The following is a 16,195-nucleotide window of genomic DNA, read 5'->3' on the forward strand; positions in this document are numbered from 1 at the left end:
CTTGCCATTGTGGTGTTTTTTTTTTTTTTTTTTTTTCTTTTTTTTTTTTGTTTTTTTTTTGGTACTGGGGATTGAACTCTGGTCCTTGCTCTTGCAAGGCAGGCCACCAAACTGCTGAGCTAAATTCCCGGCCCCGGGGTTTCTTTTTATCACATTAATTCCCAAGTCACCAAGTCTCAGTAGAAAAGGTGAGTTTTTCTTCCCAATTTATCCAGGAAGTATACGGGTTTCCTAAGGAGTAACGATACTCTTGCCTTCAGAAAGTTACTCCTATTTGGCTGTAGGTACTTGGGATTTAAATTTATGCTACGAAGCATTTATTGAGTTCCTACTCAGTAGGAGTATTGCCACCTTAGATGTAGAGTAGGGAGGATGATTATGAGGGAGTCCTCTGCGTCAGTTCTCTGGAAGGAAGAAGAGGAAGGAATTAGGAGACAAAGTATGAGCAGAGACCAAGGGCTGCTTGGGATGCTCTAACTTGGTCAAGTTGGCCCACAATGATGATTTATTACTGTCACATTGAATATTGTATATGGTCTGCCACCAAGTGGCAACACCATAACACAGCAGCGCTCTGCAGCCAAGACAGTACCTAAAGGAGTTGGCAGTTAAAGGCTATCCATCTACAGCATCCCCAGAAACTAAACAAGACCTCTGTCATCTTAGGGAAATCTGGGCAGTGTATTACATACAGGCATTGTGAAAATAAGGGGCAACAAAATAATTGAGATAAATTAATTTTTCCAAAAGATATTTCACATTATAAAGAGGACAACAGGCCTAGTAAGAATCAAGGAATAGCCATGGATTTTGCTGAGTGGTTCCACAGCCTGCTTCACAAGTGTAAGTTCCCAAGTTCAATCCCCAGTACCAAAAAAAAAAAAGAAGGAATAAAGAACATCAGTTTGGGGGCAAAGGAAAAGTAGTCAGTAATTATGGCTGTGGCAAACGAGAAAAGCTTTTTAGAAAAGATACTGTGAGGGGGATCATATATACACAAGGAGCATTTCAAGAAAATTGTAGGGGAAGGGCCAGATCAGCTGTGGAGAAAGTACGATAAAGTACCTCAGTTTGTCAATACTTCTCTGTGCAAACAATTAAGCTCCCAAACAAAAGTGTTCTGAAAAATTTATCTTCCATTCAAAAAATTCCACATCAGGTGACAGACATAATCACAGCCATCTTTCTCACACAAACTCATGCCGTGTTCTTCCCAAAAATTGTAAACAAATTAAGTTTGCAAACTGAGGTACCACTGTATAGTACTTGGGAAGAGGATTGGGATTAGTAAACAAAGGGTAGAAGTCTGGCTGTGAGATCCCAGAAGTACTGTGTAGAGGTAGTAATAGACGGGAAGAATGGATGGAACAGATGGATCCAGGAGCTGAATCCCTGGACTATAAGCCTGAAGATACTGGAAAATTAAAAAAAAAAAAAAGTATTTCAAGCATAATTTTAATCCTTCATGGGCCCCAGTTACTTGGGTATGTTTTAGTCATAAAATATCATAAAAGCAGGAAAAACTGAAAAACCCTGGGTTTGCATTCTCTCATGACTTAACATCCGTTGAAGCGAAGCTGCAGGCATCTCCTTGAGAGCTGACATATGTACTTTTTGACCCTCCACCATCTCTAGTAAACACCCATGGAGCCTACTTTAAGTAGAAGTGCTATTTCGTATACCTCGCCCCATGAGACATTGTATTGTTCATGATCTCACTCTTTCCTCTATCATTATTTCATGTATCAAGAAACCAAGAGGCAAACAAGGCTCTGTTTATATTTCTTTTGAAATTAGATGACGTAAATCTAAATGAGGATATAGAAAGCCTTATTGTTACATCTGGACTATAAAGTTTAATAGTATTTTAATTTTTTGTGGGTATGTACAAACTTACCCCAAAGAAGGGCCTAAAACAATAGTACATATTCATTATATCATGTAGTTGCTGGGGATCAGGAATATGGGAGTTGTTCGGCTGGTGGCTCTGATGTGGGGTCTCTCAGGAAGTTGGATTTAAAGTGCTGGCTCTGGTTGCAGGTGTGTGAAGGCTTGATACAGGCTAAGAGATCCACTTCCAGTTGGACATGCACGGCCAACTGATGCTGGTTGTTGGTAGAATTTTCTGTGTTTAATCACATGTATATCTTGTGGGGCTTTCTCAGTGTCCTTGGAGCATGGCATCTGCTTCCCATAGTGTGTGACCCAATAGAGAATAGCAGAAATTACTCTGTCTTTTATGACCTAGCCCAGAAAGCAGTACACAGGCATTTTACGAAACTGCCCTTTTGGTTGCAGAGGTTAATCCTATTTGAACTGGGGAGGAGCCACACAAGATAATGAAACAAGAATCACTTGGGACTGCTTTAGGCTACAGTGCACACATGGACAAAGAGTCCACTTTATTTCTTGAATTTCTCTATCTGAGCCTACTATACATTTCAAGTTAATGGTGCGTTCACTTTTTACTTCCCTCTGGCTTTCTCATAGGTATGAATTCTCTCATATAGTTGAAATGCGATGACAATTTCTACAATCATTCCAAACACTTTTATACATTTAGTAAATTTAATAATTAGAATTTTAAAATGTAATAAATAATAACTATATAAAACTGTAAAGTCTGAATGTATTAAATCAATCTTTCAAAACTATGACTCACAGAGAAGGCTGCTATTATTGAATTATCATTTGGTTTCTTCTATCAGTTAAATCTACCGGTCACCAGTGTGTACTGCTGTTGTCCCCATGGGCACTACTGGTTTCAGCACTGTCACCCATTGCTTCCCAGTGCTGAGTGAGAAAGTCCAAATATTTTATGAATTATATTCTAAATTTAGCTAGTAGTGTTTCTGGTACTACATTGAGCATCAGTATTCTGAAAAGAATGTAAGATACGACCTTTTCTTTCAAGTACATAATCTGTATATAGAATTTAAAGCAGTTTCTCAGTGGGAGAGAGACTAGCTATTTCTGTTTTTGTGTGATTTTATAATCTTAAATGTGAAATGTGAGGGTTACCTTCAAATTACAGTAGCAGTAATAATATCCATCTGCAGGAATGTTCCCTACCACAAGGGTGAGGCTTTGTTTACCTTTAGAAAATATTTCTGAAAGAGGCTGTGTGTAGCCATTTCCAATAAGGAGAAGGCAGGTTGATCAGATAGCAGCAAAACTAATGAAAAGCATCATGGAAGTGACAGCAAGATTAATTAAGTTCGTCCAGTCGTATTCATGTGTGGCTGTGCAGAGTTCCTTTGGGTACCACTGCAGTTAAATGGTGTTCATGGTGACAAATACTGCAGACTTCCAGAACTGACACTTTTGAGTCAAGGGTAAAAACTACATCCAGTCATTTTATCTACCAGAAGGGTGAGAGTTGAGCTCTTAGGGTTATTAGTATGTTTGAGCAAAGCCAAGATGAGATGGAGATACAATTAACACAATGTTGAAACTGTAATATTTTGTTTTCTGATTACGTATTTTCTTTATGTATTGTAGACATTTTGACAGAGAAAACTAAACAAATTTCCACCTACTGCATTTGCCCGAAGGCAAAGAATTATGCACCCTTGGAGACACTTTCAATTACTTTGTGAATTCTGGCAACGTTGGGGCCCAGTTACACTGTCTCCCTGCTCCCTCTGTACAGTTATTATCACAGTGCATATAAAAATGGAATGTCCATGACCTAAAGCTCCCAGATTTACCGAAGCTGTTCTCAATTTATCTTGAAAGATTTGGGTTTTTGTAAGGCAAAGAAGAAATCCAATATGATGCTGTTTACTTCTCCCATTTTGTTTGCGAGCACATTTCTTATGGAGCTGGGATGGGAAGGCTAATTCTCAAATAGCTTCCCAACAACCATAAATTAATTTTATTTTAAGAAAAATCGGAAACCTCTGGTATGTACAAGATCTTTCAACCTGCTATGCAACCTGTATTAACTCGTGTTATTGTGTCACCAAATGTCTTCAGATGCATATTAATACATTTTTGTCCTTGGAAACACTTTGGAGTTTATTCATGTATTCAGTCAGTAAACACTTCCTACATTATTAGCTCAAATAAAATTCAGATCCTTTAACATGGAATGTGAGATCATCTTCAATGTGGTCTCTGTATTTTCTTATCCTGAAATATTTTGCTTGAAGATCTTTTAAGATACTTGCTCTTCAAACTCTAATTGCTTTTGGACTCCTAGGCACATTTTTTGCAATCACATCTTTGTTTTATGTCATTTGTCGGCTTTTTTTGCATTTCAACAATCTAGGTCAGTGTTGAAGATAGGATTTAAATTCTACCTCTCCCCTGTACCTTTCCAAGATCATCTCAACCCCATAGTATCATCTTTTGCCAAGTCCTTATATTTATGGCCCAGAGTATTCGTTACTTCATATTACTTTTTTTCGTATATTTTGTATGTATATACTCATTTTCTTCAACTAACATATACAGTGCTTTGAGGAACAGAAAAGTAGTTTAAACATCCAAATTCATTGATTTATTATTATATCTGTAATGTTTTTGCCAATAATGATGATGGGTAATAATTTGATTACTTACGTGTGAGGCACAAAACTTGGTGATATGGGACTGCCAAAATTGAGACCTGGTGTTCACCTGTTTTTGAAGACATTGTCAATGTAAGTACAAAGAGGCCAGAGTCTACCTTATAAAAAGTAGATTTAAAAAAATTATATATTCAGAATGGCTTTGGCAGCGGGTGGGGAGCATGACAGAGAGTATGTGAGACCCATTAGAAAGAAAGTTTGTAATGCTTCTTATTGTAAGAGAATCAGGGCTATCATTCAATCAAAGCAATATAAAAAATCTATGTATTTACGTATCTAGGGGTTTAGTTATCTTCCCTTGAATTGTTCTCTCTCTGAACACTCTATTGTCAAGTCTGTGACTTGTTTTCTGTGTCAGCCTCCTGATATGTTCCACGCACAGCATTTCTGATCTGCATTTTTGTCCAATAGGTGACCAGGCTTCAAGTTCTCTGGCTTTTCCTTAGGGCTTTGGGATTTTTCTCTCTACCCTAAAATAACTCTGAGATCTCTTTCTGGTCATTTTCTCTAGCCACAGGAAACATTGCTGTTGCTCAAGGCAGAGAACATGTCTGATGTTAACAGCATGCTGTAGTTACTAACTTTTCTCTTATTGCAGAGACAAAATACTTGACACCCAAAGTTAAAGAAAGAAAGGTTTATGTGGCTCACATTTCATAGAGGTTTCAGTCCGTAATTGGCTGGCTCTAAGGCAGGGTGGCAGAGAGGCAACAGTTCATGAAAGCAAAAGACAACAAGAGACCGTAATGGTGTCTTTCTGCCCCTTTTATCTCATGCAGACTACTGGCCTTAGGGCGGTGCCACACCAATCCAGGTACTGGTTTAGTATTCACATATATTTAACCCTAACATCACACTCTAGATTCAGCCACTGCATGAAGCTTTGGGGGGACATCTAGACCCGAACCATAACCAAATACACTATGTCATTGACATCCACGTCTGCCATATTCTGGAAGATGTTAAAAAATTCAAATAATTAACACTTGTCTACTATCTTTCATGACTCCAAGAAACCTTCAGTCTACAGGAGTCAAATGGGAGATACTGACAACTGAGCGGGTCATTTAAATGCAGTCTGCTAAATACTACAATGGGATTATACAGAGAATTCATTAAGGGAAAATGTGAATCAAACATAAACCTGAAAAACCATTTTACAAGTAAAATAACCAATTGTTATGGGTTGCTGAAAAAAATAGGTGAGGGGGAATAAAAAGGGTATTCTTGTAAGAATATACTGCAGTCCCCGCACAGCCATCCACAGTGTCACATTTTGCATTTTCCATTTCCTTTCCCAAGAATAGTAAAAGGAAATTTTGAGAAATAAACAGTAAGTTTCAAATCGTGTGCCATTTTGAGTAGCATAATGAGGTCTTGTACTGTCCAGTTCCATCCTTCTTGGGAAAAGAATCCCTTTTCTTGGGAAAGAACTTTGTCCAGAGTGTTCTTGCTGTATAGATTTCATGCCTAATACTCAGTAGTTAGCTGTCTTGATTGTCAGCTAGATGGTCATGGAATCATACTATTTATTTTCAAGTAGTATTAATTTTTCTTAATAATGTCCCCAAGTTACAGATTTTTCTTATAGTATTGCTGTGGCTGGTATATGGTTTGAGTGTATCCCCCAAGATTTCATGTGTTGAAATTTAATCTCCACTGTGACATATTGAGAGGCAGAAAACTTAATCCAACTGCAGTTACCTCTGAATAGTTCTTTGATAGGTGATTAGTACTGGATGAGTTCAATAGGATGGAGCCACCCATTTTGAAATCCTGGTGTCTTATAAGAGAGGGAAATCAGAAGATATATACACACACATTTGCACCCGTCTCATGCCACATAATTCCTGGTATCATCTAGGGACTTCCAGAAGAGCCATCACTTGATGTGTCCCATGACTTCAGGCCTCCAGAACCATGACCCAGGATAATCTTTTTTGCTTATACCTGAATCAGTCTGTGGTACTGTGTTACTGGGGACAGCATACTAATACAAGAATATCATTGTGATTTTTCTGTTTTATTATTGTTAATCTCTCACCATACCTAATGTAAAATAGACTTTATGAAAGATATGTTCCTATAGGATGGAAAGCATACAATGTATAGAGTTTTTTGCTTTCTGTGGTTTCAGGTATCCATTAGGATTCTTGGAACATATTCTTCATTTTCTGTTGTAGCTTTTTTTTGTTTAGTCCAATCAAAAGGGTGCATGATCTAGATGTGGAACACTTGTGAAATTTATCCATGCACTGTATATGCGTGGCATGTCTCCTGTGTTCCTGACACCTTTTGAAGCACTGGATACAGCAGAATGTGGTGGACATGTTCCTGTCTTCATGCCCATTGTACTGGGGGGAGAAAAGAAAGAAATTGGCAGATGAATAAGCAAGCTAAAGAGTGCCTTAGGTCCTGTCCTCTGTCTGAGAAAAAGGTGAACGAGTTTCCAAATCCTGCTGAATAATTGAAACATAGAGATCCCAAGAATGTCAGCTCTGTGTAGACAGAGGTTCCTTTAATTTGATGCATGTCTTCAGCATCTAGAGCAATGCCCCAGAACAGTTTTGAAAATAAATACGCATTCTAGGCCAGAGCATTCTGAGAAGGTTCCCTCTGCCACTTATAAAATATAATAAAAGAGAAACTGTTAACTGGTTTTCGGGAGAGAGAGCTACATAAATAAGGATTTATTTCTAAAGTCAAGGAAATCTAAATAGAAAGAATTTTGGAATATTATGTTATTTATAGGCTTTTAAAAATTCTTATCACAATTATAATGCATCTTTTCTTACAGGTTATTAATTTTTCAGGTTGAAGTCCCCAGGCACAGGCATTTAATTTCCATAGAAGCATCAAGTGAGAATCTGAGAAGAAAAATGATTTATGCATTTTTAATAGTCTGTGCATGATCTTAAAAAAATCTGACTAAAATCCTGATGAATTGAATTTGATATTCTCATATACACAAATAATTTCTCCTCTTTCCAACAGTTATGGCATTGGGTGTAGGTATATTAGAGGCCAGCCCAGTCTTAAATAAATAGCCTTTCATCACGTGCCATTCATGTCAACAAATATTTATCGAACAAGTCCATTACGCTTTTAACAAATATTCAATCTCCCTATACCCACAGCCTTGTCCTCTTGCTCTTACAGTGTCTCTAGGCTCATTGTTGACCGTGTTTTCCTTTTCCTTTCTAACTTCCCTAGAAAATACAATCCAGTCCCATGGTTTCAATTGTCATTGATAAAATAGTAACTTTCAAATTTTCATATAAATTCCAAATATCACCTTTGAACTCCAGACCTATATAGTAAACTGCTATAGAAAATTTCCTTATATAGGTAGACACAGAGAAACAGATAGGGAATTTCAAACTAGATATGTCCTGTACTGATCAACTCCAAACATTTACCCATAGTCTTACAATCTTATTTAGATCATTTTGTAGAAACACTGACCTTTTAATTGCTCAGTATTCAAATTTTGAATAATCCATTATTCTTTATTGTTTTTTTTTGTTACCTACCTGAGAAGCTACCAGGAGATTATACTGACTGAATTGACAAGTATAGAATTTGACCACATTTATGAACTTCCCCCACTCTTGCCTTGGTACAAATCCGCAGCTCTTATCTTTGTCATTACATAGGTTTCCTAACTGGTCACCCTGTGTCTGCCCTTGCTTCTCTGAGGCTTTTTCCACATATCAGCCATAGTAAACCTGTTACCATCTCAAGTCAGGTTATTTTCAGAGTATACCATAAACTAAGCATGGTGGCTCATGCTTGTTATCCTGGCAAACTGGGAGCCTGAGCATGAAGGTGACAAATTTGAGCCCAGTCTGGACATCTTAGCTGGGGTCTGTCTGAACTGTCTCAAAAATTTTAAAAATAAAAAGAGGTGGGGATGTTGCTCAGTGAGAAGGCTCTGGGTTTAATCTCCAGGACCATAAACAAAGATGTACCATACTAAGTCATAATAAGTCAAGCTTTTTTGTTTGTTTGTTTTTGGTTTTTTTTATTATGGCTTACAAAGGCCTACTGAATTTGGCTCCATGTTACCTATTGGATTTCACATCTTAGTTTGTCATTCATTACCTGCTCTGCTTTATCATACTAGTCTTGTTGCTTTTCTGGTACCCATAAAGCATATGCCCCTGCATTTGCCCGTGGCACTTCCTGGTTTTGTTTTTGTTTCTGTTTTTTTTTTTGTTTTTGTTTTTTTGGTATTGGGAATTGAACTCAGGGCCTCGTGCTTACCAGGCAGGCACTGTGCTGCTGAGCTACATCCCCAGCCCTGTCCTTTGCACTTTCTGCAGTGTCCCTTACTCACCATCTAGAACAATGTTTGGAGCATCATTGGCAACATTGCTAAGATATCGAATACATTTTAAAAATTGAATGAATAATGAATCCACTCATTAAATAACTGATTTGTTTTAGATCATGAAGACAACAATGAACATCCTGCTTCATTTGAGTGACAGACGAAGAAAGACAAATGCCCACACCATGTTAAAGTGTTAGATAGGAATTAGTGTAGTATGCCACTTAAAAAAAATGGAAGCAGCTCCTTATTGGGGGTTATAGATAGAAAAGTATTCTCAGTAGACATGATGCCTGAACAGAGACCTAGAGATTGACTAGGAACTTTCCCAGTAGGGAGATAAATGAGAGAGAATATAATATTCAGGGGGAAATTCTAGCTATAAAATTAGAGTTGTAGTGAAGAGTATAAAAGATAACACATTGGCAAATGCAGATGTAAGGCTTTGAAATAGAGGGAGAGTGAAAACTTTTGAGCAAGACAATAGCATCATGATATTTTTTTAAAAAGTATTGAATCTGTATGAAGAGTGGATTGGACATTCGCGAGTATGGAGACAGCAGCATTAGGTAAATTTTCATTGCTGCAGTATAGATAAGAGATAAAGGCAAACTAAACTAAAGCTTAGAGAAAGACAATGGAAGACACAACTGGGCTGTGCTCACTCTGCTAAATTGCTGCTGCATACAGCTATGAGAATTTGAAAGGACAAGCTCACAAGCTGTGGCCTGGAGTACCACCTGGCATCTGTATTGCATGGAATTTAAGAACAGCTGTTGCTAAGCATGGACAAATTCAATTTTTGTAAACACTTTGCACAAAGCACCGTCCACCTCAAAGAACTGACTGCAGACACAGAGAGAAGTCCCATGTTTTACACACACTACAGCTGTACTTGGGATACTCATTCAATCATTGAGTCAGTCACAAATACCTGCTGAGTAGGAAAGAGGCAGCCTTCTAAGGCTGGTGAATGCCCCACGGAATAGACAAAACCCCTGTCCTCATGGGGATTATACTCCACTGTGCACATGTCTATAATAATGTGTCAGATGAGAATTGTTACAGAAAAAGATAAGGGAGGGACGGAGGTCAGAAAATGCCAAGGGAGGGGTGAAGTCAGTCTAAGACTCTGAAAAGGAGAAGTGAATGGCTATATTGATGAATCTTTTTTTTTTTTTTAATTGAGTTTATTGGTACATTTAGGGATACAGTACAGTTACATTCATTGTTGGGATCATGTACCTTTACATGGCAAGTCTTGATTCTCATTTTTTTCCCCTTACCTCTGCCCTCCCTTCACCCCCTCCTCCCCTCCCCATCTACAAACACTTTATTTTCATCTTTTCATTCTCTCACATTTTTTTCTTTTCCCTTTTTGTTCTTCCCCTACGTATCACACCTTCCCTACACCTTTAGCTCCTTTCCTCCCATTTCTAAATGTCAGTAATCTTATTAGAATCTTATGCATTGTTGCAGAATATTCACACCAGGGAAACTATTTGGTATTTACACATGTGGGACTTATTTATTTCACTTAGGAGTATATCTTCAATATGTATCCATTTTCCTATGAATGAATCTATTCTCTCGCTCTTTATGGCTGAGTAATATTCCATTTTATAGAAAAACCACAACTTCTTTATCCAGTTTCCAACGGATGGGCAAATAGGTTGTTTCCAAGATTTAGCTATTACAAACTGTGCCGCTATAAACATGGGTGCACATACTTCTCTGTGATATGATTCTTTTAGTTCTCTTGGAAAGATACCCAACAGAGGGATGGCTGGGTCAAATGGAACCTCCAGTCCAAGCTCTTTGAGGTATCTCCATATTGATTTCCATAGTGGTTGCACTAGTCTGCACTCCCACCAACAATGGAGGAGGGTTCCTTTCTCCCCACAACCCCGCCAACATTTGTTATTGTGTGATTTCTTGATAGCAGCCATTCTTTGTGGGGTGAGGTGGAATCTCAGTGTTGTTTTCATCTGCATCTCTCGAATGACCAGTGATGTGGAACATTTTTTCATATATTTTCTTGCTGCTTTCACTTCTTTGTATGAGAAATGTCTGTTCATTTCGGATGCCCATTTTTGGATCGGGTCTTTATATTTGGGGGGACTGATTGTTTTGAGTTCTTTATATATCCTTGATAATAGTCCTTTGTCTGAGGTACAGCTGGTAAAAATTTTTTCCCACATTGTAGATTGTCTCTTAGTTCTGCTAATGGTTTCTTTTGAAGTACAGAAGCTTTTTAGTAAGATGAGATCCCAGTTGTTGATTCTTTCTGCTAGTTCCCGTGCTACTGAGGATTTGTTCATAAAGTCTTTTCCTATACCAATGTCTTCCAGAGTTCTGCCTAACTTACTTTCCAGCAAGTTTAATGTTTCTGTTTTAATATTTAGATCTTTAATCCATTTGGATTTTAATTTAGTGCATGGCGAAAGATAAGGGTCTAATTTTAATCTGTGACAGGTTGATATCCAGTTTTTCCAACACCATTTATTAAAGAGGCTATCTTTCCTCCACTGAGGATGGTGAGCTCCTTTGTCGAAGATGAGGTAGCTGAGTACATCTGCATTTGTTTTTGTGTCTTCCAGTCTGTTCCATTGATCCTCAGGCCTATTTCTTTGCCAGTACCATGCTGATTTTATCACAGTGGCTTTGTAGTATAGTTTCAAATTGGGAATTGTTACACCTGGTGCCATGTGACTGTTGCCTATAATGGCTTTTGCTATTCTAGGTCTCTTGTGGTTCCAAATGAATTTTTGGATTCTTTTTTCTAGTTCTGTGAAATATAGTGTTGGAATTTCAATTGGCATTGCATTGAATGTATATAGCAGTTTCGGTAGTATGGCCATTTTCACTATGTTGATTCTTCCTACCCAGGAGCAGGGGATATCTTTCCATTTTTTTATATCCTCTTCGATTTCTTTTTTCAGAGTGCTGTAGTTTTCAGTGTAGAGATCTTTTGTTTCTTTTGTTAGATTGATTCCTAGATACTTCATTTTTTTGGATGCTATTGTAAAAGGAATTTTTTCCCTTATTTCTCTTTCTGTCTGTCTGTTATTTGTGTATAGAAAGGCTATTGATTTTTGGGTATTCACCTTGTATCCAGATACTTTACTGAATCTGTCAATTAAGTCTAGAAGTTTTTTGGTGGAGTTTTTTGGATCTTCAATGTAGAGTATCATATCATCAGCAAATAATGATAGTTTAACTTCTTCCTTTCCTATCTTTATTGCTTTAATTTCTTTCTCTTGTCTAATTGCTGTGGCTAATGTTTCCAGAACTATATTGAAGAGAAGTGGCGATAGTGGGCATCCTTGTCTTGTTCCTGATTTTAACATGAAGGTTTTCAGTTTTTGGCCATTCAATATGATGTTGGCTGATGGTTTTTCATAAATAGCCTTTATTAAATTGAGGTATAGACCATCTATTCCAATTTTTTGCAGGGTTTTTATCATGAATGGGTGTTGAATTTTATCAAATGCTTTTTCTGCATCTATTGAGAGGATCATATGGTTTTTGTCCTTGACTTTGTTAATATAATGTATTACATTCACTGACTTTCGTATGTTGAACCACCCTTGCATCTCTGGAATAAATCCGACTTGGTCATGATGGATGATCTTCTTAATAATCCTCTGTATTCTGTTTGCTAGTATCTTATTAAGGATTTTTGCATCTATATTCATTAAGGAGATTGGTCTGTAGTTCTCCTTTTTGGTTGTATCTTTCTCTGGTTTGGGAATCAGAGTGATACTTGCTTCCAGGAATGAATTTGGAAGTATAGCTTCTCTTTCAATTTCATTGAAAAGTTTGAAGAGTAATGGTAGTAGTTCTTCTCTAAATGTCTTGTAAAATTCAGCAGTGAATCCATCAGGGCCTGGGCTTTTCTTTGTTGGTAAGTTTTTAATTACATTTTCAATTTCACTGATTGTGATTGGGGTGTTTAAAATGTTTTTATCTTCTTCGTTCAACTTTGGTAATTCATAAGTATCTAGAAATCTGTCCATTTCTTCTGTGTTTTCCATTTTATTAGAGTACAGGTTCTCAAAGTAGGTGTTCATGATCCTCTGGATTTCTTTCGGATCACCCGGCGGCGTGCGCGCGAGCTCCCGGCCTGCGCGACAACAGACCCAGGAAGGACCCAAGGACCCCAGAGGGGGTTTTTTTCAGCTGCCTGCCTATTGATGAATCTTTTAGCAAAATTTAAAGGAGAGGAGTCAAGGCAGGAACCTACCTGGATCTTAAGAGCAGAGAGAAAATTATCACTTAACCAGATTTTTTACTCTAAAATAACTAACTGGTTTGAGAGTGCGCTTTATTTAACTAGTGACAGGTGTATTCCCATCAAGCCATGTTGATGCCATGGCTGGCCCCAGATAAGCTGACCTGGTTCTCTCTTGGTCACAGCTAGGTTCTGAGAGCTTCATATAAGGTCCAATATTTAAAACAGGTCTTCCCCTAGAAACTCCTTATACCCCTTAAGGTGGTAAATAGGGACAACTCTCAGGCTCAGTTGGCCTGTACAGAACCCCATGTCTAGCCATCACCAGCTGTGGTTTTGTTTGGATGTTATTATATTTTCACATTGTAAAAAGTACATGTTAAAGAGATGTCTGCACTGTGACCTTCATTCATTCGTTGCAGTTTAACTCATGAAATGTGGTATATATACCCAATAGACGAGGCCTTAAAAAAGGAAATCCTGTCTTTTAAAACAACATGTATGAAACTAGAGGACATGTTGTTAAATGAAATAAGCCCCACACAGAAAGACAAATATGCGTGATATCACTTAACATGTGTAGTGTAAAAAATTTGAGCTCATAGAAATAGCAAAATGGTGGTTATCAGAGTCTAGGGGATGAAAGGATTAGGGAGATGTTGGTCACAGGGAACAGATCATTACATTTTTTTCTTTATAATATACACAAAGAACTTAAACAAATAGGTAAAATTCAAACGAAAGTCATCCTTTTCACCCAGATGGAAGCAAGTCCTGTCTGAGGTTTTGACGTTTCAGACAACCTTAAGTTACAGAGTGGGGGTACACCCTTTCAAATAAAAAGGGCAAACCTCTTTGTGGCTGGAATGCAATTCTGCTGTATAGACAGAATACTCAAATGCCTTTTGGATTCAAAACTTACTTTTGCAGTGGCTGCATATTACTCTTTGGGGTATAATCTCAATAGTCCAAGCAGAGGTCAGCATATTTTAAAATCAAATACTCTATGCCTATAAATCCATAACCATATAGATACATAATTATGTATTTGCAGAACATGCAATGACGTACTTTTATTGGGAAAGACCTTCACGTGAACCATTATATGTATATAAAATGCCACATTTCAGTAAGGAAACCTGTTGGATGACTCTAACATAAATTCAACATACAAATAAAGAATAGTTCTTTACTAACCTAACTGTTGAGAACATTGATTAACATCTCTGGGCATAGGTTTTTCCTTTGTGACATCAATAATATCTACCTTCCTGTATCTAAAGTTGTTAGAAAGATGACACAGAAAATTCCACATATAATGCAAGGGTGTTATTAATGGTGAAGCTAGACCTTTACTGTTTCAAATGCACTGGTTTAAATTCTACTCTTGTCTAACTACAGGAACTCCAATGGACCAAAACTGTAACATTAAACTGCAGTGCCCCCTAGCTCACTTATGAGGTCAATGCAGCTGAATGGGCTCATAAATAAGTTCCAACACAGATGGTTCTTTTGCCTGATGGAAGGACTGTTAATTGTACTTTTGGACGATTACCATCTGTGCAAGGTGGGGGGGCACTTATGTTTTTTTCTTCTTCAGTAGTTGTCTGTAACATTGTTTTTATTTTTAATTATAAAAAAGGAATAAAAATGTAAATTCTATTTACTATTTAAACTTTCCTCTTCCAAATTTCTTTAAATGAAGGCTATTTCTAAAAGAAAGGTATGACACTAGATTTGTCTCAGGATTCACTGTGAATCTGATTTGTATTTTGATTACCTATTCACACTCACCCAATCCTTTATAATAGTGTGAGAGAGGATCAGTCAAAGTGCTCTTCACACAAAAGGGAAATGGGGCTTAAACTTTTTTGTGAGATTCCCAGAAAGGTATTATTAAGATCAGCCCCTTAGCTCCAATATTCATGTAAGCTTGTGTAAGGAAACACCATTGAATATTTGAATATCAAAATGTAGCATTGTTTGCTAATATGGTTTATGAAAGCCCAGATTAAAAATATATGATTTACTTTCTTCCACAGGCTGAAGTTCTCTGTTCATCTCCAACTCTTAATTTCATACATTGTTATAGACATTTTAAATTTGAATGGTCTAGTAGGCAAATTGGATCCCAAACTGATGGGTCCTTAGGAAACAGAACTTGCTATGGGAGTTTATTTTCCATGCTGAGCATTTAAGTATTAATCAGCCCAGTTTTCAGGGATTTCTTTCTAAAATCCTTTTCTATAGGGTAAGGACTGCAATTCATTATACACTGGAGAAGCCAGAGACTTTGCTAAGCTTTGCCTTTCTGACTGTTTATCTCAAATCTTGTGTGAGTGTGCGTTCGTGCATGTTTGTATGGTGTGTGCTTGTGTGTGTGGCTGTATTGTGTTGACTACTCTTGAATTATGACATAGTCTTGGTTACCTTTCAAATTAAATGTCTGCCCCCTCTGCGGGGTTAAAGATCGTTTTACCATCCGTGTGCTTTCTGCACCTACTAAGGGAGGCAGCAGATGTGATGTGTGAAAACTGTGAGGTCACTTATCACCAGCTGTTTTTCTTTATGTCACTCCATTAATGTAACTCAGGAAACTAAACAAAATAAAAAAATGACTCTGGCAGCTACTAGCTTACAGTGAGCTGATCTCTTCTAATTCAAAATCTCTACTACATTCACAATAATCCCTTGAGTTCCTGTCTAGTTCCTTTTATGAATAAACATCAGAAACAATAACAACAACAAACCCTCCGGCTTAGAGCAGAGAAAGGCGTACAGCGCAATCCCTCTTTTTTACTGCCTTTTCAACTTGGTAGGGGAGACTAAATTTTGCGTGAGGATGATGGCATTCACAGGAGGGGCGAGATAAAAGTGTGTCTAATTGCACGTTAATGGCAAATTTGGCTTCACTCAGGTTCCTCCCAGCACACTGCTGAATTTCCCCGGGTGGATGCTGAGCCCCTTCTCTCTTTAAGAGAATCTCCAGCGCCCCTCACTCCGCCCCCTCCCAAGTCTCGGCTCGTCAGCTTCCCCAGAGCGCAAGGAAGACTG

At 37.7% G+C, this 16,195-nt stretch overlaps 1 protein-coding gene across 1 annotated transcript in view; it reads left to right on the forward strand.

Moving 5' to 3' along the window:
* The window catches only part of Znf385d (zinc finger protein 385D), an 867,824-nt gene that overhangs the window by 554,299 nt on the left and 297,330 nt on the right, over positions 1–16,195 (forward strand). The window lies entirely within an intron of this gene.

Source organism: Fukomys damarensis, unplaced genomic scaffold (genome assembly GCF_012274545.1).
Source record: "Fukomys damarensis isolate Sample0158 unplaced genomic scaffold, DMR_v1.0_HiC HiC_scaffold_28, whole genome shotgun sequence".
Taxonomy (NCBI): Eukaryota; Metazoa; Chordata; class Mammalia; order Rodentia; family Bathyergidae; genus Fukomys; species Fukomys damarensis.